We start from the raw sequence: 27,094 nt of genomic DNA on the forward strand, positions 1-27,094 counted from the left end.
ATATTGTGATACTTGCAGTTACAGAAGGGCTGCTTTTGTTTGTTTGACAAAGTGCTCAGCCTCAGTTGACCTGGGCAGGGCTACCGAGCGCCTGACAGAAGTTGGCCTTCTCTTGTGAATTCTGTGCCTATCCACGGCCTTGTTCTCACTGCTTCCCAGGAAGCATTGACTCTGTACACTGGATGGGACCTCCCAGGACTCCACACTTCTCTGGGATGCTTGCTGGCTAATCTTCTGTCTTCTGCCCTTCTACAAAGTGTACTTTTCCCACTATTCACTTTTCCCATTTGGTTAAGACCTTGTTTCAGAGGTTTTAGCCACTGTATCTAGAAAATATCACCCAGGAACACACAGTGCCCTGCGACACATGAGCACAGAGTAGATTATGGAATGATCTACCTGCAGAAGCTGAAAAATGCCCTCCTCCGAGATGTCCATGCCCTCATCCTCAGAACCTGTGACTATGTTATCTTACATGGTAAAATGGTAAAATGAAGAAAAGGAAAATGCAAGATAAATGCTTGATTCTGTATCTTTATTTACCAATTATTTTTAAATGAGCTGGTTTCCTAGTATTTGTCAACAGGAATAATAAATTTTCAAAAATCATTATTTTTATGAACTCATGAATCTAGTTCATTGCAGTAAAATTAATGCTTATTAATGCAGTAAAAAATGCTTATTAATGCTCAGATTTTCTCATCTTTTAAAAAAGATGGGAAAACAAGTGGGATCCCGTTCAGATTGGCTTCTGGGTCCATTGACATGACTCTTGGAATCTGGTAGCTTCCTTGTTTTTCTAATAAGATATTCAGACTTATTTGACATTTCTTGCCTTAGACCTAGAGTCAGCCATTTCTTCAAGGAGTCCTTTTAGTACAAAACAGTATTTAGGGCAACAATGTGGGCACTAAGGGTGTTCAATGCTGTTGGATTAGTCACTAATTTTTAGGTCTTTTCAATAGCACTAAGAAAAACTTTTTAAAAATTAAAGATAAAAATACATCAGAAGTTCATACTGATACTTGCAATTCAATCCAAGACTACAGTGTTTAACCTAACCTCATTGATTTTACATCTGTATCTCATTCTTTCTAGGCCAAAAGTCCTAAATCTTAACAATACCAAGAAACTTATTCTGAGGCTGTATTCCATAACACAAACACACACACACACACACACACACCCAGTCTCAAAATACCTACACCAGCATTACCATCAACAATATGATGACTGATAAACAGTTTGAGATGTTTTGCAGCTCTCTCTCTTTTTTTTTTTTTTCTGGTCATAGTTTATACCTTGCTTGGGTGTCTAGTAACCTGCTGATAAAGTTTGTATATTTCTCCCTGCCCAAATATCATACTGAATTGCAATCCCCATTATTGGAGGTGGGGTCTGGTGGGAGGTGACTGGATCGTGGGGGTGGGTTTCTCATGAATGGAGTAGCACCTTCTTCTTGGTGCTCTCCTCACAATAGTGAGTGAGCTCTTGTGAGATCTGTTGTTGAAAAGTGTGTGGCGCCTCCCACTCTCTCTCTTGCTTCTGCTTTCCCACGTGATGTGCCTGCCCCTGCTTTGCCTTCTGCCATGAGCAAAAGTTCCCTGATGCTGCCGGACGCGGTGGCTCACGCCTGTAATCCCAGCACTTTGGGAGGCCGAGGTGGGTGGATCACGAGGTCAGGAGATCGAGACCATCCTGGCTAACACGGTGAAACCCCGTCTCTACTACAAAATACAAAAAAAATTAGCCGGGCGCGGTGGTGGGCTCCTGTAGTCCCAGCTACTTGGGAGGCTGAGGCAGGAAAATGGCGGGAACCTGGGAGGCGGAGCTTGCAGTGAGCCGAGATGGCGCCACTGCACTCCAGCCTGGGCTACAGAGCTAGACTCAGTCTCAAAAAAAAAAAAAAAAAAAAGTTCCCTGATGCCTCCCCAGAAGCCGAGCAGATGCCAGTGCCATGACTGTACAGTTTGCAGAATCATGAGCTGATTAAACCTCTTTTTTTAAAAAAACAAATTATCCAGTCTCAGGTATTTCTTTATAGTAATGCAAGAACAGCCTAGCACATGTACTGTATTTTAAAGTCATTTGAAATAGCTCTTGGCCAGGCTCAGTGGCTCATACCTGCAATCCCAGCACTTTGGGAGGCTGAGGCGGGTGCATCACTTGAGGTCAGGAGTTCTAGACTAGCCTGGCCAACATGGTGAAACCCCGTTTCTACAAAAAATACAAAAATTAGCCAGGTGTGGTGGCACATGCCTGTGGTTCTAGCTACTCTGGAGGCTGAGGCAGGAGAATCGCTTGAACACAGGAGGCAGAGGTTGCAGTGAGTCGAGATCGCACCACTGCACTTCAGCCTGGGCAGCAAAGTGAGATTCATCTCAAAAAAAAAAAAAAAAAAAAGAAAAGAAATAGCTCCTATGTGGTTATGCCACCAATTCCATACAGTGTCAAATTCTTCTATTTCATTTTGGTTTTTATCTTTAGGAATTTAAAACATTTTAATTTCAAAATTGCATAAAATATTTACATAGTCCCTAACTCAAATCTATAAACCACGGTGCATTTAGAAAAGTCTAGCTTCCATTTCTGTATTTTTTTTACCCTATTCTTTCCCCTTCCATTTAAAAATAGTTTTGTTCTTCCCTTCCATTTTAAAACATAAGCAAATATATATTTGCTATATTCCCCTTTTCCAGATAAGTTATGCAAACTTTTTTTAAAAATAGACTTTATTTTTTAGAGCAGTTTTAGGTTTATGAGAGAGTTCCCATATGCCCTCTACACCCACACATGCATATCTCTTAGGATGAACATCCCCTACCAGAGTGGACCATTTGCTACAATGGATGAACCAACATTGACACATCATTATCATCCAAAATCTATAGTTTACGTTAGGGTTCACTCTTGGTGTTGTACATTCTATGGGTCTGGACAAAGGTAAAATTACATGTATCTACCACTATAGTATCGTACAGAATAGTTTCACTGCCCTAAAAATCCTCTGTGTTCCAGCTATTCATTCTTCTCTCTCTCTAACTCAGCTATGCAAACTTTATAAACCTTTTTTTTAAAACCCAGCAACCTGGAGATCACTGCAGGCTATTGAGACCTCCCCCATTTCTTTTTATACTTAGAGTCCTCTGCAGTGTATGCAATGTGTGGCAGTATAAATTACTCCATTTCTGTGCATTTAACTGGCTACATTACACAATTGCATTATACGGATACAAGATTTATTTTGCCAATCCCTTATTATAAGTTATTTAGGTTTTTACAGAAATTGTATTTGCTCATAATCAACACTGAGATGAGTTTTAAGTATATACACATTCTGCTTGAACTTCTGACTCTATCACTAGAATGGGTTTCTATCTAAAAAGTTACTGAGTACATCACACAGCTTTTGCAAAACAAACTAGGCCAAAACTTACTGACTTAAAATAACCACAATTGTTTACCTCACAGTTCTGGGGTCAGTAATTTAGGTTGGCTTCATCTAGATGGTTCTTACAATCTAGACAGGGCTGAACCATGCATTTGTAGTTAGGGGCTAGATGGGGCAGGGGCTAGCTTGTTTAAGCTGGAGGCAGCTAGGACAGCTTGTCTCTGCTTCATGTGGTCTCATCCTTCAGCAGGCTGGCACTGGCTTGTCACATTAGAGTTGGACAGGGTTCCAAGAGAGCAAGCAGAAGTGTGCAAGGCTTAAAATTGGCACATCCTCATTTCTGGTGCATTCTATTGTCTAAGTCAGTCACAAGGCCAGCCCAGATTCAAGGAGTGGGGAAATAGACTCCATCCTTTGATAAGAGGAGCTATATAAATGACATCCTAACACAGGGAGGGGCAGAGATGCAGGGCCAGTTTGAAAGCAATCTACAACTTCAAGTCAAAGAATATGAACTTTTATAAGCTCCTAGTATGTACTGGAAGGTTTCCACTCTTTTATTTTTTATTTATTTATTTATTTTTGAGATAGGGCCTCAGTCTGTCACCCAGGCTGGAGTGCAGTTGTGCTATCTTGGCTTACCACAGCCTTGACCTCCTGCGCTCAGGTTATCCTCCTACCTCTGCTTCCTGAGTAGCTGGGACTACAGGTGCACATGCCATCATGCCTGGCTAATTTTTTTATTTTTCAAGAAGACAAGGCCTCACTACATTGCCCAGGTTGATCTTGAACTCCTTAGGCCCAAGCAATTCTCCCGTCTCGGGCTTCCAAAGTGTTGGGATTACAGGCGTGAGCCACTGCACCAGGCCTTCATTCTTTTATCCTCTTTTTTCCCATATGACAGAATTTCACTCAGTGTAAATAGGCTGCCCTCCATTTCCATCTGGGCATAAATCCCTAGGGGCAATCATGAGTATTAATAAAATTATAGGAAGTATGCACTTGGAGCCTCACTTGCCTGCAGTGCCTATGAGGTGAATCCATGCAATGCACAGCTCAACAAATTCAACCTCAACAAATTCAACCTGGTTGCCTAACGTGGGTATCAGGATTCCATTTTGCTCATGGCCCAGTCTGGTAGACCATATTTCTGGGAAGGTAGTATCAGTATTTGGATTTGATTTGAATCAAATTACAATTACTCTGGAGCTACTCCAGGTTATACCCCAATATTCATACCGTCTCCACCTTCTCTTCTAGCTCCTCATGGAGTGATCCGGATCAGAGTAGAGGGACTCTCCAGCTGGCAGAGCAGAGGCAGCAGTGCCCTGGGAGACAGGGGAGTGGATTCTACCCCATCTCTGCTACTGACTAGCTGATATGGTTTGGCTCTGTGTCCCCACCTAAATCTCATGTTGAATTGTAATCCCCAATGTAATCCCCAATGTAATCCCCAGAAGGACCTGGTGGAAGGTGATTGAATCATGGGGGTGAACATCCCCCTTGCTGTTCTTGTGACAGAGTTCTCATGAGATCTGGTTGTTTGAAAGTGTGTAGCTCTTCCCTGCTTTGCTGTCTCTCTCTCTCTCTCTCCTTCCTCACTGTGTGAAGATTGTTCCTACTTCCCCTTTGCCTTCCACCATGATTGTAAGTTTCCTGAGGTCTCCCCAGCCATGCCTCCTGTATAGCCCGCAGAACTGTGAGTCAACTAAATCTCTTTTCTCCATAAATTACTCAGTCTCAGGTATATCTTTATAACAGTGTGAGAACAGGTTGATAGACTAGCTTTGTGTCATTAGAGAATCGTCATCTTTCTGAGCCTCAGTTTCCTCATCTGTAAAATTGAAAGAATAATCCCTACCTCATGGAGTCGAGGTGAGGATTTGATGTAATATGGTGTAATATAATACAGTAAAAGAACCCCTTCCCTTTACTCCCAGCTTTAATATTTGAGGACAACTCCTAGCTGGCAAGAGGCGTGGGAGAAGTAGAGTAAATCTTCCGTTAGGCCTCAAGTGTCTCAGACCTCTCAAGACACAAGGACCAGGGCTTCCCTTTGTCTAAGCATCTGGCTGGTGGCAATGAGCATTTTATAGATGTAAGTAGTTGCTTTAAGGAATTTCAGCAATGACATAGCTCAGGTCAAAGATCTAAAGAACACGGTGCGCAGACCTGTGCTGAAGCTGTGGCTGGCCACGCTACTTCCTTAATGTAGATGAGCGTTTGTGCAAGACCTCATCCACGGAGGCTGCTGCCTCTTCACAAACCCCACCTTCACCACTGCAGGCTCATGCAGGTGTCAAGTGGCACCAGGAGAGCAAATTTGTTTGGTTAAATGTCTGACTCATCATTCATAGCTTGACAGGTTTCTGAGCTTGCTTCAGACTTGACTTGAAAGAAAAAGGTGGGAGCTGGCAGAGAGGAAATAGGATCCTTTTATTACAGAACACTTTCCTGAGGGGTTGTTTTCTTGAATGTTAATCCAGACCCAGGTTGTTATTCTAAAGGTGCACTGGAGCCAAACTTCAGGATGGAGCTCAGCTGTTAACCCATTAGTGACTCACCCAATCATGGAGACCCAGGGATTTGTGTGAGGGCTGAGATGCTGCAAGACCTGCGGATTGGGAGCCAAGGATTCTGACTTTTCTCTGCAGACTGAAGGTTCCCTTTCGTCATTTGCCCTTCAGACCTGGAATCCTTGCTTATCAGTGGGAAGTGGCTGTCTGCTGGATCCCATTTGATATCCCTGAGCCTGGGAACTATCTGGTAATGAGTTTCATCTGGAACTAAGTCTGGACCAATATGGATTGTCATTTGCATGGGGTGTATGGTGGCTACACTGAATGCCAAGTGAAATAAATGTGAAAGCAAAAACACAGGCCCCACCAGTGAGGGTCAGGGGATGTTACTCAGCAAGGTTAGCAAACTACAACACACAGGTCAAATCCAGCCTGCTGTCTGTTTTTTATAAATAAAATTTTATTGGAACACAGCCACGCTCATCTTTTTAAATGTATTGCCTATGGCTGCTTTTGTGCTAAAGTAGTAGAGTGCAGTGGCTGTGACAGAGACTGCATGACTGGCAAAGCCAAAAATGTTTACTACCTGGCCCTGGGTTAGGAAAATGCTCACCAACCCCTGGGTTAGATGCACCCTTCCAGAAACACAACCCCTTTCCTACTGACCAGCCCTGTGGACATGCTTTCTCTAGCCAGTGTCCATCCTGAATGCAGGTAACGGCCTGGCCTCAGAGCTGAGGGCACCTGGTGCTGGGCCCACGGCCCTTCAGGGCTAGCAAACCAGTGCTTCCACAGAAGGCTCAGGAAGATGGGGTGGAGGGTGTGGTGGGCAGCTCCTCTCTGCTGAGCAGCTCCTCTCTGCTGTTGACCCTCACTGGATTCATCACCTAGGGTGTTCTAGTAAGTAATGAAGAAACAAAGAAATTCCTTTGATCAGGGCTATATAAATTTCCTAGGGCTGGTGTAACAAAGTACCACAAACAGACTGACCTAAACAAAAGGAACTTATCATCTCAGCCAGGCGCTGTGGCTCACACCTGTAATCCCAGCACTTTGGGAGGCCGAGGCAGGCAGATCACCTGAGGTCAGGAATTTGAGACCAGCCTGGCCAACATGGTGAAACCCCGTCTCTACTAAAAATACAAAAATTAGCCGGGCGTGGTGGTGCATGCCTGTAATTCCCAGCTACTCAGGAGGCTGAGGCCGGAGAATCGCTTGAACCTGGGAGGCGGAGGTTGCAGTGAGCCAAGATTGCGCCATTGCCCTCCAGCCCAGGTGACAGAGCGAGACTCTGTCTCAAAAAAGAAAAAAAAAAAAAAAAGAAAGAAATTTATTATCTCACAGTTCTGGAGGCCAAAATCCAAAAATCAAGATGTGGGCCGGCCATACTCCCTCTGATAGTGCTAGGGAAGGATCTGCTCCAGGCCCTTCTCCTGGCTCTGGTAGTTCCTTCGTTTACAGATGATGTTGTCTTTGTTTGTTTCCATTGTCTTCCCTCTGTTTGTCTCTGCATCCAAATTTTCCCCTTTATTAAGGACTCAGTCACGTTGGATTAGAGCCTACCCCAAACACTTTATTTTAACTAATTACACTTGCAACGATCCTGTTTCCAAATAAGCTCACATTCTGAGGTACTAGGGGTTAGAAGTTCAACATACGAATTTTAGAGGTGGTGGGGGGGCGGCACAATTTAACCTAGAGCAGGAGCTCTGTGTCACTGCAAGGCCTATGTCATACAATAACACGAAAATCTTATGACTGCGATAAAGAGAAAAAAAATCTATAACATATGGCTCAATAGGTGATTAAACTTCTATTCTGTACAAGCTACGATGCTCCATTCTGAATCATTTAAACTTTATGAGAACTCTTTGCAAATGAGAAAATGAGTCCCAGGGTGTTTAATTTCTCAAACAGTAGAGCAGATTTCAAACCCTGGTCTGCCTGGTTTTGAAACCCTCTCCCTGTTCACTAGGCCAGTAGCTCTCAAATTATTATCCTGGAACCAGTGATACCAGGATCACCTGGCAACTTGTTAGTAATGCAAAGCTTCAGGCCCCACCTCACACATACTGAACCAAAAACTCTGCTACAGTAGCAGAAGGGGACTGTGGCCAAAGTTCTGGAATCCATGAATTGGGCCAGGCCTGAGAGCAGGTAGGTTGACATTTATTAGCTACGTAAGTGCCAGGCACATGGCTGATTGGCTTCATTTAGGCTGTTTTATATGATTGTGGTAGGCAGAAAATGGCATCCCCAAAAGGTCCAAATCCTAATCCCCAGAACCGTGAAGGTGTTCCCTTACATGGTAAAAGCGTCTTTGCAGATGTGATGAAATTAAAGATCTTGAGATGGGCAGATTATCTTGGGTTCTCTAAGGGGGGCCAACAAAATCTCAAGGTCTTTATCAAGGAAAGAGGTAGGGAGGAAAGTCAGTTAGAGAATGTGTGAGGATGCTTACACTGGTGGCGTTGAAGATGGAAGTAGGGGCCACGAGCCCAGGAATGGAGACAGCCTCTAGAAGCTGGGAAAGGCAAGGAAATGAATTCTCCCCTAGAGCCTACAGAGAGAGAGAGCTGCCAACACCTTGATTTTATCCCAGTGAAATCCATTTTGGACTTCTGACCTCTGAAACTGTAAGATAATAAATGTGTTATTTTAATCTACTATGTGTGGTAATGTATTCATTTGTTACAGCAGCAACAGGAAACAGATACACTGTATCTGATTGGTTAATGTGTTTCGATCCAGGCAAATATCCAACTTCAAGCTACAAAAGCCAATGCCCGCAGCAGCCTTGTTCCTGGCAACCAGACCTCTCCACTGCCGAATCAGAAAGCTATTAATAGTCCAAAGACCCACCATCCACGGAGGCCAACTTGGCCTTCTCCAACAAGGAAGCTAACAGGTAATAGCGGTTTCAATGACATGGAGTCTAAACCAGTGGGTCTCGGGCTGTGATGTGCATACAAATCACCTGCAAAGCTGATTAGAATGTAGGTTCCGAGGCTGGGCACGGTGGCTCACACCTGTAATCCCAGCACTTTGGGAGGCTGAGGCGGGCAGATCACGAGGTCAGGAGATCGAGACCATCCTGGCTAACATGGTGAAACCCCGTCTCTACTAAAAATACAAAAAAATTAGCCGGGTGTGGTGGCAGGCGCCTGCAGTCCCAGCTACTTGGGAGGCTGAGGCAGGAGAATGGTGTGAACCCGGGAGGCGGAGCTTGCAGTGAGCAGAGATCGCGTCACTGCACTCCAGCCTGGGCGACAGAGCAAGACTCTGTCTCAAAAAAAAGAATGTAGGTTCCGCTTCAGAAGGCCTGGCATTCTTCATTTCTAACAAGCTCTCACCGGGTGATGTTATTGGCTGTCAGGGGCACGTGCATAGCAAGCCAGGGATGCCTACTCATCAGAGACCACCACCTCCTCAGAGTCCCTCTGCATTTACGGGTCTAGGTGAGGGCTTTCAAAATCGGATGGGTCGTCAGCCTCATTTGGGCGCCTGTCAACAAAGGGTGGACTCCACCCCGGGCCTGCAGAACCAGGAATCTACAAGTCTATTGGGCGCCTCCATTCTGAGGCCAATGGTTTATGCACAGGTGTTTGAACACAACTGCTTGAAATCACAAAAGCAAACAACTCCTCAACAGATCACCTGCACCTCCATTCTGAGTTTGTACAGAATCAGTGCCATTATCTGAAATATGAAATACTTATCCCCTGATCACTCCTCTTTCCTCCTCATCTTAGGACCTCAAGCACTTCAAAGCCTGAGCGAACCCCCCAGAGAAGGTGGCTTGGCCACAGAGGGAGCCCCACAGAGACCCCTGCGAGGCTGAGCAGGGGGACACTGAGCTCCCACTGCAGGGTCAGGGCCAGCTAAACTCTATGGCTTCTTTGCTTTCTAGATCCCAAGCTCTCACCTCCAGCCAGACATTATTAGTGTGAATTCCACCTCCTTTTGCTGGGGAGGGCAAAGTGCAGCAGCCTGCAGGTACAATTTACTCCAGCATGGGCTCATAAAACACTGCAAATGAAACTTCAAAGGCCGTGGGCAGCCACCGCCCATGGGTCCACCTTTCTCCAAACCCTCGTTAGCCGCCCACCCTTGGAGTTCTCCTCCAGGGTGATCTCAGCTCCCTTCCCTACCCCACCCTCCATTAAGGCTTCCATTAAGTAAGCTGGTTTTATGACATCAGCGGTGATTAAACTGACCTGATTTCTCCCAGGCTGGCAGAGTCAAGAGCCCGAGTCAATAGGAAACCAGTTCCAAGGGACTCAGCTAAGCCACTCAGAGAAAAAAAGACCTGAGCTTTATTCGGAGAGGAAAAAAAAAAAATGGTGTGCAGCTGCAGCTTACCCCGCATGACACTGCACAGAATCCCAAAGAAATAGAGCGGGAGAGACCCAGCCGTGCCTGCAGCCTGCCCCTCTCTCGGCTTGTGGCTAGGATTAGGGAAATGCTCTGACCTATACACATGGACGGACATTTGCTCAAAAGAGTTGGTATAACTAGCGCTATTTCCCTTGGGGACAGTGGCAGCCTCCTGCCAGGTCATCTTGTTTGCTGGGCTTACTCTGAGATTTGCCAGCCCCATCCTTCCACCTAGGTCTCTTCGGACCCACCACACTGCCTCTGGCTTCTTTTTTCATGCTTTGTCCCACACCTGGAGTAGCTTTTTTTTTTTTTTGCCTTATCTAGTAAACTCCTACTCATCCCTCAAAACCCTGCTCAGGCTTTGATTCGTCCAAAAATCCTTCCTCCCCTCACCCCCAGCCAGAATTACTTTCATGCATATAATTCCGTTTGTTCTGGCCTCAAAGTGTGGTCCCTGGACTGGAAGCTTCAGAATCATCTGGAAATGTGCTAGAAATGCAGGCTCCTAGGCCTCCCCTACCACTCCTTTACAAGTACACAAGGTTAGTGCTTCCGTGGAACACCCATCTCTATAGCATCCTGTGCTTTTCCCCTTTGGCACTGCTCACAACTGTCATTCTTGGATTCTTTGTTTAATATCTTCCCCCCCACCCCCTCCGCCATAGATGAAGTTCCCCAAGACCCAGATTGTGTTTCTGCTCCTGCATCCTTGGTGCCAGCCAGTGCCTGCAACGTTGTAGGGGCACTTCCCCTCTGGGCTCATCATCCTCAGCTCAGGTGCTACTTCATCCTTGCCTGCAAACCTCCAGGTCCTACCCATGGTTTCCTTCCATAAGCATGGGAAGTCGCAGGCAGCAGGGCTCTGGCAGTCTGACCTGACTTGCCAGAGCTTAAGACCTGGCCTGTGTGGGTTAATGATGAAAGCGCTGCCGGGGAGTTTCCACGTGGCTATTTTATACATCCATCTCCAATGCCCAAGTCCCATTGGATGCCCCCTGCTTTCTTTTGGTTCCTGGGCACATAGTGAGTGCTTTCATTCCTGACTGTAGGTTTCCTGACATGATCTGGTCAGAATAGGGGAATTCTTCATGATAGGTGATTCGCTGTACAAAGTAGTGCTTTAGCAGCTACTGTGTGCCAGGCAGATCCCAGGTGCTAAGGACAGAACTTCGAACAAACAGTAAAAACTCCAGCCTCCTGGGGCTTACATTCCACCGTATGTCCCTGTATTTGTGTTAAAAGAACAGAGTAATGTGTTGCCAGTAAGTAACATTTTCCTGGACTTTAGAAACTGCATTCCCTGTGAAAGTGAGCCGTGGGTTGCTCTGGAGATGTGGCCTGTGTCTCTGAAAAGTTGTCAAAGTTTTCCCTAAGGATTCTAGGAGTCTATCCTTGAGGTAATACCTCAAGGATTTAGTAAGTCTCTGGTTTCTAGGGTGTGGTATTCACAGTGGTGACAAACATTATTGTAAGAGAATGTTCTACCCTTGAGAATTCATCTGGGGATGGGAAGAAAGCCAAAAAGCAAACTGCTTCGTTCTCTAGTTTAATCTGCCTGTTACATGGTCTCCTAGAAGCCTGTATCTTCTCTTCAAAGCACTTCATTGTTTATATGACTATTAGTTTTATCTCTTCCCTCCTGTTTCCTCTCTCTCCTCTCCTGATTGCCTTCTTTCCTCTCCTCCTCCTCCTCCTTCTCCTTCTTCTTCTCCTCTTCTTCATTCTCCTCCTTCTCCTTCTCTTTCTTTCTCCTTCTACTTCCTTTCTCCTTCTCTCCTCCTGTCTCTCTTGTTCACGGATTATTTCTGTCATGCAGCATGTGCCTACACATGCTGGTGTTCTGTCAAATTGGGGGATAAAGGTGGGGAGTGAATCTTGAGATTATCTTTAGACCTGCAATGCTTGTGCATTTGATATTTTTATTTTGGGGCAGAGGAATTTTTTTTTTGGAGATGAAGTCTCGCTTTGTCACCCAGGCTGGGGTACAGTGGTGTGATCTTGGCTCACTGCAACTTCCGCCTTTCAGGCTCAAGCGATTCTCCTGCCTCAGCCTCCCGAGTAGCTGGGATTACAGGCATGTGCTACCATGCCTGGCTAATTTTTGTATTTTTAGTAAAGATGGGGTTTCGCCAGTTTGGCCAGGCTAGTCTTGAACTACTGACCTCAAGTGATCCACCTGCCTCAGCCTCCCAAAATGCCAAAATGCTGGGATTACAAGCTTGAGCCACCATGCCTGGCCAGGCAGAAGAATTTTATTTTTGAGATTTATGACCTAATGCAGCCCTTACCAATATTCTTAACACTCTCCTTTTAAGTTTTTGAGTAAGCCTGTTTCATTGCAAGTCATCATTGCCAGCTTCAGGTGTTTGACCCAAAGAAGGACATTTGTATTCCGCTTTGAGCTACGGCTCTACTTAATTAAGTAATCTTAAGTAGATGCTCCTGTCTCACAAGGCCTCCAAGCCTCTTCCTTGTAAAAGGAGTTGATTGGTCTGTGTGATTCCTTAGGCCTCTCCAGCTCTACAGCCCATCCCCATTCAGCCAGAGGACATGGCGCTTCTTCGAGGTCTCTGCCAGGACATTAGTAGGCAGTGGAAATCTTCCACCAAAATTCAAGGGGGATTTTGAATATCAGAAGATGGAAAATGAGAATCAATCCATCAAATTTATTATTTGTTATTAATTAAGGGTGAAAGAAAAGAGTGAAAGTACTGACCAATATGCATCTGTGATTTCAATCGGCCATGTTGTCACAGTCTTCTGTTTCTGTGGAAAATTAAGATTTGCCTTTATGTCAGCTGCTGGGTATTCGGGCAGACAATGTTGTAGAAGGAGAAAAGTACAGCTGTTTTGGTCAGTTCCAGGTTTGAATAATGACACCTCTGTTCACTACCTAGTGATCTTGACCAGGCTTCTCTAAGCCTCAGTTTCCTCATCTGTAAAATAAAAAGAATACCTATCTTATTGTGACTATTATTAAAGAAATGAAATTGTGTATGTAAAATGCTTGGCACACAGAAAGCACTCAAGAAAAGCTAACTTATGGCTGGGTGCGGTGGCTCATGCCTATAATCCCAGCACTTTGGGAGGCCAAGGCGGGTGATCACCTGAGGTCATGAGTTTGAGACCAGCCTGGCCAACATGGTGAAATGCTGTCTCTACTAAAAATACAAAAAAATTAGCCGGGCATGGTGGCATGTGTCTGTAATCCCAGCTACTCGGGAGGCTGAGATAGGAGAATCGCTTGAACCCAGGAGGGGGAGGCTGCAGTGAGCTGAGATCATGCCACTGCACTCCAGCCTGGGCAATAGAGCAAGACTGTGTCTCAAACAAACAAACAAAGAAAAAACAAACAAAAAAAAGAAAAGCTAACATTTCTACTGACTCTTCCTAGCTGATTTGTGAAAACAAGCTGATGGGCCAATTTGGAGAAAAATATGGGTAGAAGTTGGTGACCTGACTTCACTTAGCCAAGTCTTTTATTCACTGACCATATTGCCATCATCTTACCTGTGTTCCAGAACTGGTTAATTGTTACAGTATAGTCCCAGGGTTTTGAAGGAAAAAAGTGGGAAACTTGCTGCAAAGGCAGCCAGATCTGTCCCCACTCTCCAGCTCCCTGCGGTATTTTAAGTCAGCATCTCAGATGAGGATGATGGTCACCATCCTATCACCATTTACCATGTTCCTACATAGACATTGTCTCATTTCATTCTCAGCCATAGCAACTCTGTGGGATGGTGGATTACATGTTGTCATCTGGTGAGGAAACTGAAACTCAAGGAAGTCAGATGACTAGCCCCCATTCACACTGCTAATCTGTGGATGGAGAAAGAGTTGAACACAGCTCATGACTCTAGATCCAGAGAGTCTTTTTGCCACTTCATGTTGTCAGGCATAAAATAATGATTCTGTCTTATTTCTGAATATTTAACTTATACGTAATTTCACTCTCACGTTTTCACTTCCTTACAGAATATCTGCTTCTTTCAAGAAGTATTTTAAAGATCAATGCTGTCATATTCATTTGTTTTACTATAGATCAAATTCTATGGTAACAAATAAGATTACCAGAAATCCCCAGGTATGTCTACATACGTATATATGTATGTGTGTATGCACATGCATATACATCTTTTTCTTTCGAAATGCTCTATCCAATAGCCCAGAAATACATCCAATTTAAAAGAAAAATAAATGCATTCAATTTAAAATCCCAAATGAACTTGCTCAATTTTGGGGGGAGGGGGGTTGTGTTGAAATTTAATTTCTGTGCTATTTGGGATTCATGCTACTTCTCAGAAGAGACACAGTTTTCCAGTAGAGATAAACGACCTCTTCCAAGAACAATGGAAATGAAAAGGGGATGGGGGTGGGGTGGGGAGTGCTGTGGGGAGAGGGGCAGGAAGCACAGATGAATTGAAAAGAGAAGAGTTATAAGCAGGTTGGCTTCCTTTAAAAAGATGGGATAGGGTCTCCAAAAAATAAATAAAATAAAAAGTTAGGCTATCTATTGGACTATCCTTCAAAGAGTGGCTGTGACTTAGTGTGAAAGCAGATTTTTTAAAAATATAAATACAGTGAGTCACAAAATTCTCTCACCAAAACCAAGATATGAAAAAAAAAAAAAAAAAAAAAAAAGAGTAGCTTCTATTTTTTTCAAAACTGCTCTGAGCTTTGTGTAAGCCTCATTCCCTGGGGAATCCAGGAAAACTTAGAATTGCCAAGAAGCAATATTCTGATCTCTTCTGATTTAAAGTCTCCTTTCCATTTAACCATTCAGTCTATTCTACTGGGTATCATCTGGTGGGGTATAAGAAGTCTCTTTAGATAAATAATGTTTTCAGAGCATGCCTTTTTCTTTCCTTTCCCAGGATGGTGCATACCATGGGGGATGAGGGGGTCTCTTCCCTCATACTGTGTCTGGACAGACCAGCTCCTTGGACTAGTGACTGCTGAGTGAGCCTGGTTCTGTCTGGCTTCTTGAGAAGCCGCATGTGCTGACCCTACTGCTGGAGCCCATAGTCCTGATCATTTCTCCTGGCTCACTGTGGCCTCTCTTGCCACTCCCAAGTTTTTGCTGGTCCACTTGTTTCCTCATAAGCTCTGGGTCCTCTTTCAGGGGCATGAGGGCTCCTTCGGTTGTGAGTAACAGGACATATGGCCTTGGACTCATCCATTCATTGCCTTCCATCACCTCCACATCATTATTCTTCAATGGTGTTAAACATGTCCTCAAACTAAAGCCTACAACCTCCTTGCATGAGTCCTGGAGAAATTCTCATCCATTGTCTCATCCCAGTATCTTTTATCTCCCCCAGAGAGTGGATGTTTCAGAAGCATCCCAGCCTCGTCTTGAGTTTTCTTCCCTGAGCTGCTGTCTCTGACCTACTTTCTTTACCACCATCTCCCCTTTTCTCCCCGTCTTGGCTCATAAGTGAATGGGGTATTTTCTCTGCACTGGGAAAGAAACTAGATCAGAGTCTTCTAAGCTTGAATCTGATATGTATTGGGAGTTAAGGAAATTCAGACTGGTCTTCAAGATTACTGTCTTGATCACTAAATGTCTTTTGAATGTCAAAAACTGCATGTTCTTTTCTTTGAATTCATGCTGATAATCTTAAACCTGAGACAAATAGATGTCTATGGCAGAAATTTGAGGAAAATCAGTACATTAATGAATTTTTTTTAAATTACAAAAAATTAAAATAAAAATAGACGAATATGTTCTTATTACAAATACTCAACAACTCAAACATATATAGTAAAAAGAAAAATTCTGTCTTGCCTTACACCCCATCCTACCATCATAACACCCCATCCTACCATCATACTTTCCCCTCCAGATATAACCACTATTAACAGTTTAGGGTATACCCTTCCAGATTATTTTCTATATGTTTATATACATACATATGTGAAAACTAAACAAAGGTGTAGTCTTGCTTCTATTTTTAGTGAAGTGACAATGACACATAGTCTTCTTTTACTTAACAATATGTTTTGTAACTCATTCCCTATCAGTAGGTATCAGTCAACTTCACTTTTAAAAACTGATGCGCGGTAATCCATAGCATGGATGGACCATTATTTAGTCAACCATTTTCATGATGTTACATTTACATTATCTTACAAATTTTGGCTTTTATAAACGGTGACACCCTTGTTTACATCTCCTTGTACAGTAGTTCAAGCATTGCAGACATGTTTGCTTCATAAGAACCTAATGTGGAAAGTGATGGCATTCCATATCTGTCCTTTGACCGCCTGTAAACATGAAAAACAATGCTGTCAGGAGCGCCGTTGCCAGAAGCTGAGCTTCTGCTTTAATTTTGGTCATTATTCTTCATTTTTACCACTTAATCAGCTCCCCTGAAATGGCAGAGTTTTCAACTTAAATTTTTCTTCTTTAAAAACTTTCTTTTCTTTTTTTTTAGAGACGGCATCTTGCTATGTTGCCCAGGATGGTCTTGAACTCCTGAGCTCAAGTGATCCTCCTGCCTTGGCCTCCCAGAGTGCTAGGATTACAGGATGAGCCACCACACCCAGCCATCAGCTTATATTTTTCTCAATCAAAAAGTACCACAGTATAGATAGAATAAGGCAAATTCCATGTGTTAATCAGTATTTATCAGTATGGACCTGTTTTTAGTATCATTATTGCAGAGAATAAAGTTGAAACTTCCAGTGCATCATCCTCAAAACTGCAGAGTGGTCTTTTAGTGGGTGGCAGAGTCATGGCAGTGGGTTCTGTCAGTGGTGGTCATGCAGGACAGCAGCATGCCCAAGTTACCCCCATTGTGATGAAGACATGAAATGCTTGCTTCCCTGCACTGTACAGGGCCTCAGTGGAGAACAAGCTTGTGGCTGCAGGCACAGCACAGCTCAGGTGCCAGTTGTCTTGACACGGGTTTGTCGCTATCCAGTTTAGTGATTCACTACTGGGGAGACTTCATGCCCTCCTTTCTGCTTCCATTGCCTTTACCACCTCCAGCTAAACTATATTCTTTCTCTCCTAGGTCACTGGATAGATGGTCCCTTTGGATCACGTGCTCATCCCTGGCCCAGTCAGCTGTGATCAGAGGAGCAAGACTGTGAGATAAGGCTTGAAACCTAAGGAATTTCAAAGAGGGGGCCATGATGGGCATTCAGCGGCATCTCAGGAGGGGGCAGAGTAACCAGCAGGTGCTTTGCATGCTGGTCTGGTGTGTCTGGAAAAGGCATCCCGCTAAAACGTTTGTCAGGAAACTTCTCATCAGCATTTCCAGCATGCAGGAGCAACCGAGAGAGCCACTTAGATACCATCTGATTATAATGTGTTTCTCAGAGAAATAAATAGCCCAAATGGAAGCACACTTCTGGTTGTCAATTTTTTACAAACACCCTGGAACTCAATGACAGTTCTCGAGGATCGATATGGTCTGGTGACAGTGAATTGATTGTTCCAGCAGAGATCTTTAATGAGATTGTTCACACTATTCAGGCACCACCATCTCCAGCAGATTACAATGACAATGGCGGGGCCTTGTGAATATAGAAAGCAAAGCAGCCTTCCTGCTCATTTCTTTTTGAAAGCACTAACCCCTAGCAGCAAGGCCTTCTTGTTAATTAGTTGTTAATTATTGGGACAACTCGTGAAATGTTTATTAAAGAGCTGGTCCAGTGGCAAAGAAAAGAACCCAGGGCAAGAGACTGAATTGAAGGGTAATAAAAGGAACGAATACGCTTTTACACAGTTCACTGGCACCAAGGAAATTCTAGCAACTCACTCTTCTGGTGCAAGAGGAGAGGTACTGTAGAAATGCATAGCAAACAAACTAGAATGGAGGAAAATGTAACAGACACATAGAGCTAGAAGGAACCTCTATAATTATCTTCCCTTATTTTACAGATTGGGAAACCCAGGTAACAGTGCATAGATGAACTGCCTAAGGTTCTGCTTCTAGTTGGTGTCCTGCGAATCAGTTCAGCCCAGAGAACTCATCACTACCAGGCCCAGTTGAAGGTGAGTGGTGGGGCATTTGGCTTAGACCTCCCATTAAAAAGGGGCTCTATTCTGGTGTTTTTTCTTTACCCTCAAATGACATGTATGGTCTATGATGTATATGGTCAAAGCAACACACTTACAGGCTATGACATACATGATCAAAGCAGTAAGCCCACAGATTTAGATTGTCTTTCATGTAACTTTTAACCTATATCCCATGACTGTATAACCAGACTACACCACCTTTGAAACATTATAAATGAATACTCCAAAAACAAATTCCATTATTGTGTGAACAATTATATTGTGTCATCTACTTATTCTTTTTTTGTTTTTTTTTTGCTATGAAAAGTTAATTTGTTACGTGTATATTTACAATATACCGTAGTTTCTGTTATCTTGTTTTGGCATTTAAAATTTTTTTATCTTCTCTTCATTTTAAAAAAAAATTCTAAAATCTACAAAAATAGAAGCAGTCCAGGCTTCTCGAAACTCTCAGGGCTCTTGTTCCCTGCTCTATATGCTCTCATTGTAGCATGTCACTTTCATAAGTGATTTAAGTTGGCACAATCAGGTTGTAGCTTTCATGATGTTACATTAACATTATCTTACAACTTTTGGCTTTTATAAAGGATGACTATTTTTTTTTAAAGTAGGAGATTCTGTGTTGCATATCTGTAAAGCTGTCATAGGAACCCAGAACTTTGCTACCCATCTCCTGGGAGGTGTAGACAACCTGGACACCAGTCCTGGTAAATTCTTAGGGAAGAGCAGTTAGTATTTTCGTTCTCTATGCTAGCCATGCCGATTTATTTGGGTGGCTCTGAAATATGCCTTCAAGTTCATTCTTATGCACAATCATCTTTTAACTTGATATATTTACTTAATATAGTTGACTTAGTATAGTAAACTTAATACAGTTAATTTAATATAGTTTACCTGCAATATAGCAGGTAAAAAAATCAGAGTAGGGGTAAAGTAAGAATATTATTAAAAGCATTTTTATTCTCCCTTGAAGAGTTGCTGTAAAATGTTATCTTTTCATTCCTGCTTTCTGCTTTCAGAAGTGATTTGGAAAGTATTGCTGGATGATGCCACTTTTATACTGAAACTATGTAGGTTCTATGCAATCTATGATAATTGAAGAAAAAGATAGATTCTATTCCTTAGGAAACCCTTCAGTCCCTTACACTGGCCCTGTTATGTGACGCCAGGCGTGCAGTCTTACCTGATGCAGCTAGTACTTCTCTCTGTCTCATTCCTCTCCCAAGTCACACTGTGTAGTCTCAATGGTTCTCAAACTTTAGTCTGCATGAGATCACCTTGCAAACTGGTATAAATTGTGGAACCTAGCCTCTCTCGCAGAGATTGATTCATTAGATGTGGGGCAGGGCCGAGGAATCTGCATTTTTAAGAAACACTGCATTTTAGTGTTAGGCATTTTAGAAGCACCCTTGAGAAACTCTGATCTGCCCGCATTTTCTTACCAGTCCCTTGACTGGTAAGTCCCTTGACATGGATGCATGTTTTTGCATCCGTCCAAGGGACCTGGTAAGAAGCCTCTGAATTACAGTCTTCATCTGTTTATTTGGGTGACTCACTCCTGGAATCCCTGGGTAGATGCCCCTCCTCACTCAGCCTGACTCCCAGGACCTGCCTCCACTCCCCTTGCCTCTGGCAGGGAGAACAAAAGGAGCCTGGAGAAGGGCAGACCCCCAGCAGCATAATGCCTACCAGTGGGACCTTCCTTCTAGGCTCACTGCATTGCCTATGAATATTTTTTTAGAATAGATTTAGAAAAAACCCAGGCCAGTTGGGGCCAGTTCTGGTGATTCCGGTTTATGATCAAGTGGGAGAATTACTGTTCAGGATCAAGCTACATATAACTATAACACACATCACAGCTGGCATTCTGGCTTGGGTCATAAATGCATCCGTGGCATTAGATGCAGCGTTTCAAAAATACTCTCTGCAGTGATGGTAGATATCACAGCCAGGCTGCCCTGAATGAACTCACAGGTTGCTTACAACTTGCTCTTGTTCCAACCAGTTGGGCAGCCATTTTTATTGGCTGAGTGTCTCATTGATTCATTGGTACTCTGCTATGCCAGTTGTTAAATACTTGTACTACTGGAATTAATATATAATTTTTCTCCTGAAGGACGAAACTCCTGTGAATATCTCAATTCAGAATGTTTCTTAAAAATCTAATCTTGTGAACTAATAGTCAATCTTTGCAAATGACGTAAGTCATATGACTCACATTCTAAGTGAAAATCTACTTAAAGCCAGGTTAATATTGGTCCTACATTTATTCCAGGTATTAGCTTATATAAGCATGAAATCTCCATGCTGTTTTGTCTACTGTTGCAAGCATTCACTTCCAAAGTATGCATAAGGTTGGAAATTTAATACTCCCAATACTCCAGCAAAAAGATGCCTTTAACTTTCTTGGCCATATCTTTAGCTTGGTTTCCTACAGATGGTACTCTGCTGATTCATTTCCTGATGGTGCACTCAAGTTGATTGTTTTATTCTTTCGAAGAATGTTATAAATTGCAGTTTGCTTAGAGTTGAATGATGATGGGGTGGGCTGGGGTTTACAGTTGAGAAGCACCACTTTAGCTTATAATAAGACGCATATAATTTCAATTCACGAAATAGGCTGGGGAAGTATTTATAAATAATTATATGTCTGGATGTGTTTGTATATATAGTTACATTTATTTTTAAGCATACATAGAATTTAAATTAAATATAAAAATATTCACACATATAGTAATGCAAAAAACCACTATACCATTAAAAAATTTTTAACTTAAGTTCCAATTCTGGGGATACAAGGAGTGGTCAATTCTCCGTTATCACCACACCTGACTTATCAGTAGAACACTAGATACAACTGATACATCCTTCCTTCATTTTGCTGCCAGACATTACTTGCAGTTGGCTTTCCTTCTGCCTCTGGGACTGCACCATCTGTTAGTCACCTTTGCTTGTTCCTTCTCTTTTGACCAACCTCTGAGCATCAGAGTAAGGAGGGTTTAATCTTTGGACCTTATATGTAGCTATACTCACTTCCTAAAATTTCAGACTTGTGTGTCCAATTACCTAGTTAACTTTCCATTTGGATGTCTAACAAACATCTCCTGCTGAGTGTGTCCAAGGCAGAACTCTTAATTTATTACCCCTCATCCCAACCTCACCACTCCTGTTGTTTTTCCCATCATAATAAAAGGGAATTTCTTTATTCTCCTTGTTTAGGCCAAATCCTCAAAGTTATATTTGACTGTTCTTCTTTTCTCATACTCCGTATTCAATCTGTCAGCAAATCCCATTTTCCTTTGAAAGGGCTCTTCCTTTGAAATATAATCTGCCAACCTCACCACCTCCTTCACTTTCCTGATCCAAGGCTCTGTAATCCCTCTACTGTATTATTGCCATGGCCTAATTACTGGACTTCCTATCTCTCGTCTCTCTTAGACTTTTCTCAGCATAACGACCAGACTGATCCTCTTTTTTTCTATTTTGACAGAGTCTTGCTCCGTTGCTCAGGCTGGCGCGATCTCGGCTCACTGCAAGCTCCGCCTCCCGGGTTCGCACCATTCTCCTGCCTCAGCCTCCCGAGTAGCTGGGGCTACAGGCGCCGCCACCACGCCCGGCTAATTTTTTGTATTTTTAGTAGAGACGGGGTTTCACCGTGTTAGCCAGGATGGTCTGGATCTCCTGACCTCGTGATCCGCCCACCTCGATCCTCTTAAATTTTAAGTCCAAACATGTCACGTTTTTGCTCAAAACCCTCCAATGGTTTCCCAAATCATTCAGCACAAAAACCAAAGTCCCTCTAATTACTTATAATACTCTCCCCCAACCTACCATCCCTAACCTCATCACTAATACTCTTATACTTAATCATCTGCTACAGCCTACAATTTCCTCTGCTGTTCCTCAAACATCCCAAAGATTTTGTCACCTGAAGGTCTTTGCATGTTCTGCCTCCTTGTCCTGGAAAGCTTTTCCCCAAATACCATTTTGTCTCTGCCTTCAGATTTTTGATCAAATGTCACCTTGTTCCCAAAGTTTTCTCTGACCATGCTATTTAAAGTACAATGCTCTACTCCACCCCTTGCAATCTCAATGCCTCTGTCCTGCTTTAGTTTTCCTTTGTAGCTGTTATCATCAACTGACATAGAGATTGCTTATGTATTTTGTCGTTTTCTGTCTCCTCACATTAGGAACTAGGGTTCGTGAGAGTGGGGGTTTTGTAGGCTTTGGAAATTAGTATTTCTTTAGCAACAAGAACAGTGTATATGGCAGACACTCAATAAATCCTTGCTTTAAAAAGTAACAGTGTATCATGATAAAAATACATAGGCACATGAATGAAATATAAATACAATGGTATCCATCTCCAATATGTTCTCCAATGATCTTTACCTGCTGCTAAAGAATTAGTGTAGTCCTCCTCTCCATTGTATCAGGGTTAATCTGTGTAACCAATAGATTATGTAATGTTGTGTGACCTCTGAGACTAGATTGTAAAAAATAGTACAGTTTCTATTTTGTTCTCTTGGATCACTAACTCTGAGGGAAGCCAGTGACAATCGGGACACTCAGCAGCCCTGTGGAGTGGGTCATGTGGCATGTAATTAAGACTTCCATCCAGCCAATAACATTTTGCCAGCCATGTGAGTGAGTCATGCTGGAAATGGATTTGCCAGCCCCAGTAAGCTTCAAATGGTTACAGATCTGGCCAACATCTTAACTACAACTTAACGAGAGACTCCAAGCCAGGACCACCAAGATAAGCTGTTCCCAAATTCCTAACACAGAGATTGTATGAGATTAAAAAGAAGTTTATTGTTGCTCTAAGCCAGTAGTTTTGACTAAATTTGTTATACAGAAATAGTAATTAATATGGATTTTTGTACCTAAATTTTATACCTGGAATGCTGTAACAAAAATCAAAATGTGGGAGAAGCTTTGGAATTCTTAGGATCCAGAAGAATTTTAAGGAGAACATTAAGTGAAAAACTGAAGGACTTTGAAGAGACTGATAGCAGAAACCCAATGTTCTTTGAAGAGGCTGCCATTAAGAGCTTAATGAAAAGTAAGAAAAATGTCATTGGCCATGAAAGAAAGGGAATCCTTGTTATGTAGTGGGAAAAAGTTTAGCAGTGCTGTCATCTGTGATAATATTAAAAGAAGGAAATTCACCTATTGAATTGGTGAATCTAACTAAGGAGATTTCCAGGCAGAGTATTGAAGGTGCCCCCTGGTTAAGTCTTGCTTCAAAATGTGAGTGGAGACAAATAAGCTAAAATAATAGCTCTTAATTTAAAGTAAAACCCAGGAATTTCTGGATTTGAAAATTTCTAGCCTTTCTGGATGTCAACTGATGCTAATATATAGCAATGACTTCTGGGCAAAGATGAAACCCTTTTTTTCCTCGGGGAATCACGGTATAAAGATGAAACATACAATGTGACTGTAAAATACTTTGTTGAAGATTCAGAAAGATCCAAGGCAGTGTCTCCTTAGAGAATTGTTGAGTCAAACAACAGGGCTTCTAACAAGCTTAAGGGTGATATCCCTGAGCAGTCCCAGCAGAAGCCCAAGATATAGAAATGCTTATCTCAAAAAGATTTGTAAATGTGGCCTTTGACTAATGTAGTAAGCATCAATAATATTTAAAGGAGATCCACAAAATTTTAAAAGAATAGTATTAGCAAAACTATCTCTAGCATGAACTAAAAGAGACAAGGACAATGAAAATGAAGAGGACATTTGACCCCAAAATTTATGGGAAGGAAGAAGTGTGAAAAAACTATTGAAGTATAAACATGGGCTATCTTTCATAGAAAATGAAGGATGCCTCAAAGGGCAAAACCATGATCCCAGAAGGTGGGGGCAGGAACCATGGAGAATTATTCTCAGGACTTCACTCCCAATCAAGGAACTACCAGAACATGTGCTGACAAATTTCAGAATTATTATGTGCCAGGGACTCCTGTGTGACTCTCTTTCTCTCCTACATGGTTATTTTATTCCTAGGCTACCATTGTAGATTGAGTTTGTTGGAGAAGCATATAACTTATTTCCTTAGTTCACAGGCTTTCAGATCAAGAGTAACTGTGCTCAAATAATTGGACTTGAAGAGCCTCATCTGCACATGGACCTGATTTGGATAATGAGCGTCTGGACTTTGAGCTGATGCTCTGATGAGATGAGAGTTTTGGAAAGCTTGAAAGGGGATGGGTATATTTTGCATGTTAGAGGGCATAAATCATTGACAGCCAGAAGGTGGACAGTGATAGGTAATCTCTGATGGCCATCAGTGATTCTTTCCTCCTAGAAATTATGCTCTGTGTTGTCAGCCTTCTTCCAAAATGAATGGGGCTTAACTATGTAACTAATGGGATATTTTTAAAGGATGGTATGTGACTTCAGTGGCTAAGTTTTTAAAAATTTGTGGCTTCTACAGGGATGCCCTCTCTCACCACTCCTATTCAACATAGTGTTGGAAGTTCTGGCCAGGGCAATCAGGCAGGAGAAAGAAATAAAGGGTATTCAATCAGGAAAAGAGGAAGTCAAATTGTACCTGTTTGCAGATGACATGATTGTATATTTAGAAAACCCCATCATCTCAGCCTAAAATCTCCTTAAGCTGATAAGCATCTTCAGCAAAGTCTCAGGATACAAAATCAGTGTGCAAAAACCACAAGCATTCCTATACACCAATAACAGACAAACAGAGAGCCAAATCATGAGTGAACTCTCATTCACAATTGCTTCAAAAAGAATAAAATACCTAGGAATCCAACTTACAAGGGATGTGAAGGACCTCTTCAAGGAGAACTACAAACCACTGCTCAATGAAATAAAAGAGGACACAAACAAATGGAAGAACATTCCATGCTCATGGATAGGAAGAATTAATATCATAAAAATGGCCATACTGCCCAAGGTAATTTATAGATTCAATGCCATACTCATCAAGCTACCAATGACTTTCTTCACAGAATTGAAAAAAAACTACTTTAAAGTTCATATGGAACCAAAAAAGAGCCCACATTGCCAAGACAATCCTAAGCCAAAGAACAAAGCTGGAGGCATCACGCTACCTGACTTCAAACTATACTACAAGGCTACAGTAACCAAAACAGCATGGTACTGGTACCAAAACAGAGATATAGACCAATGGAACAGAACAGAGCCCTCAGAAATAGTACCACACATCTACAACCATCTGATCTTTGACAAACCTGACAAAAACAAGAAATGGGGAAAGGATTCCCTATTTAATAAATGGTGCTGGGAAAACTGGCTAGCCATATGTAGAAAGCTGAAACTGGATCCCTTCCTTACACCTTATACAAAAATTAAGATGGATTAATACAAAAATTCAAGATGGATTAAAGACTTAAATGTTAGACCTAAAACCATAAAAACCCTAGAAGAAAACCTAGGCAATACCATTCACGACATAGGCACGGGCAAGGATTTCATGACTAAAACACCAAAAGCAATGGCAACAAAAGCCAAAATTGACAAATGGGATCTAATTAAACTAAAGAGCTTCTGCACAGCAAAAGAAACTACCATGAGAGTGATTAGGCAACCTACAGAATGGGAGAAAATTTTTACAATCTACCCATCTGATGAAGGGCTAATATCCAGAATCTACAAAGAACTTAAACAAGTTTACAAGAAAAAAATCAAACAACCCCATCAAAAAGTGGGCGAAGGATATGAACAGACACCTCTCAAAAGAAGACATTTATGCAGCCAAGAGACAAATGAAAAAATGCTCATCATCACTGGTCATCAGAGAAATGCAAATCAAAATCACAATGAGATACCATCTCACACCAGTTAGAATGGTGATCATTAAAAAGTCAGGAAACAATAGGTGCTGGAGATGATGTGGAGAAATAGGAACACTTTTACACCATTGGTGGGACTGTAAACTAGTTCAACTAGCCATTTTTTAAAACAATCTACTACAAGTAGAATTTGCCCCATTCTCACCTTTTAATTATTAGATTATCACATCATCATAATCATTGTTTTGTACTAAGACAAATTATGAAATTAAAACCAAATCACTTTAAAGAAATACTTAGTATTTTGAGGAACACATTTATGATGAATATATCACTTTTTTCCAGCTTTGGCTTAAAGCAAGTTACATAGTTGGGATTCTATTGGATTCCTTCTTGCTCCCTGGTTCCAAAAGACACCATAGTAATACTCCATACTCTTATAGCTTTAGGCTACTTGCTGTAAGAGATAAAAAACTGTTTTCCCACTTTCAAATCACTCACCACTCTCAGTACTTTACTTCTGACACCAGACATATGGGTAATTTTCCCCACACACTAAGAAATTCTCCAATGAGCACTAACTGGGTTTCCTACAATTTAACTCAATCCTGACACTATGTATCTGGAGTTAGGGTCAGAACCCACAGGTAAAGGGCTCAGTCCTGTAAGAGTGCCCCCCACCCCTCAAAGACATCAATCACACATAATAAGTTGTCACATATACTTCTGACTGAACAGTTATAAATCTGGGTTCCCATATCCTGTTCTCATATTTGAAGAATTTGTTAGAATGACTCATGGAACTCAGAGAAATACTTACACTTACTGGTTAATTATAAAGGATATTACAAATGATACAGAGGAACAGCCAGATGAAGAGGTATATAGAGCAAGGTATGAGGGAAGGGGTGAGGAGTTTCCATACTGTCTCTGAGGGCACCATCCTCCAGGCACCTCCATGTGTTTAACAATCCAGACATTCTCTACATTC

General features: G+C 42.3%; 1 long non-coding RNA gene across 3 annotated transcripts; it reads left to right on the top strand.

Annotated features, from left to right (window-relative positions):
* The first annotated feature begins 10,124 nt into the window (after positions 1–10,124).
* LOC107974075 (uncharacterized) lies at positions 10,125–22,616 on the top strand. Of its 3 annotated transcripts, XR_008547761.2 has the most exons (4): positions 10,148–10,832; positions 17,310–18,080; positions 18,182–18,295; positions 21,813–22,616. It is a non-coding gene; the product is annotated as an uncharacterized LOC107974075 (long non-coding RNA). The 3 variants fall into 3 exon arrangements; XR_001716622.3 differs by lacking the exons at positions 18,182–18,295; positions 21,813–22,616 and adding an exon at positions 14,266–14,374 and having other exon boundaries at positions 10,125–10,832; positions 17,310–17,640; XR_008547760.1 differs by lacking the exons at positions 10,148–10,832; positions 18,182–18,295; positions 21,813–22,616 and adding an exon at positions 16,994–17,215 and having other exon boundaries at positions 17,310–17,640.
* Positions 22,617–27,094: the final 4,478 nt, after the last annotated feature.

This window comes from Pan troglodytes, chromosome 3 (assembly GCF_028858775.2).
Source record: "Pan troglodytes isolate AG18354 chromosome 3, NHGRI_mPanTro3-v2.0_pri, whole genome shotgun sequence".
NCBI lineage: Eukaryota > Metazoa > Chordata > Mammalia > Primates > Hominidae > Pan > Pan troglodytes.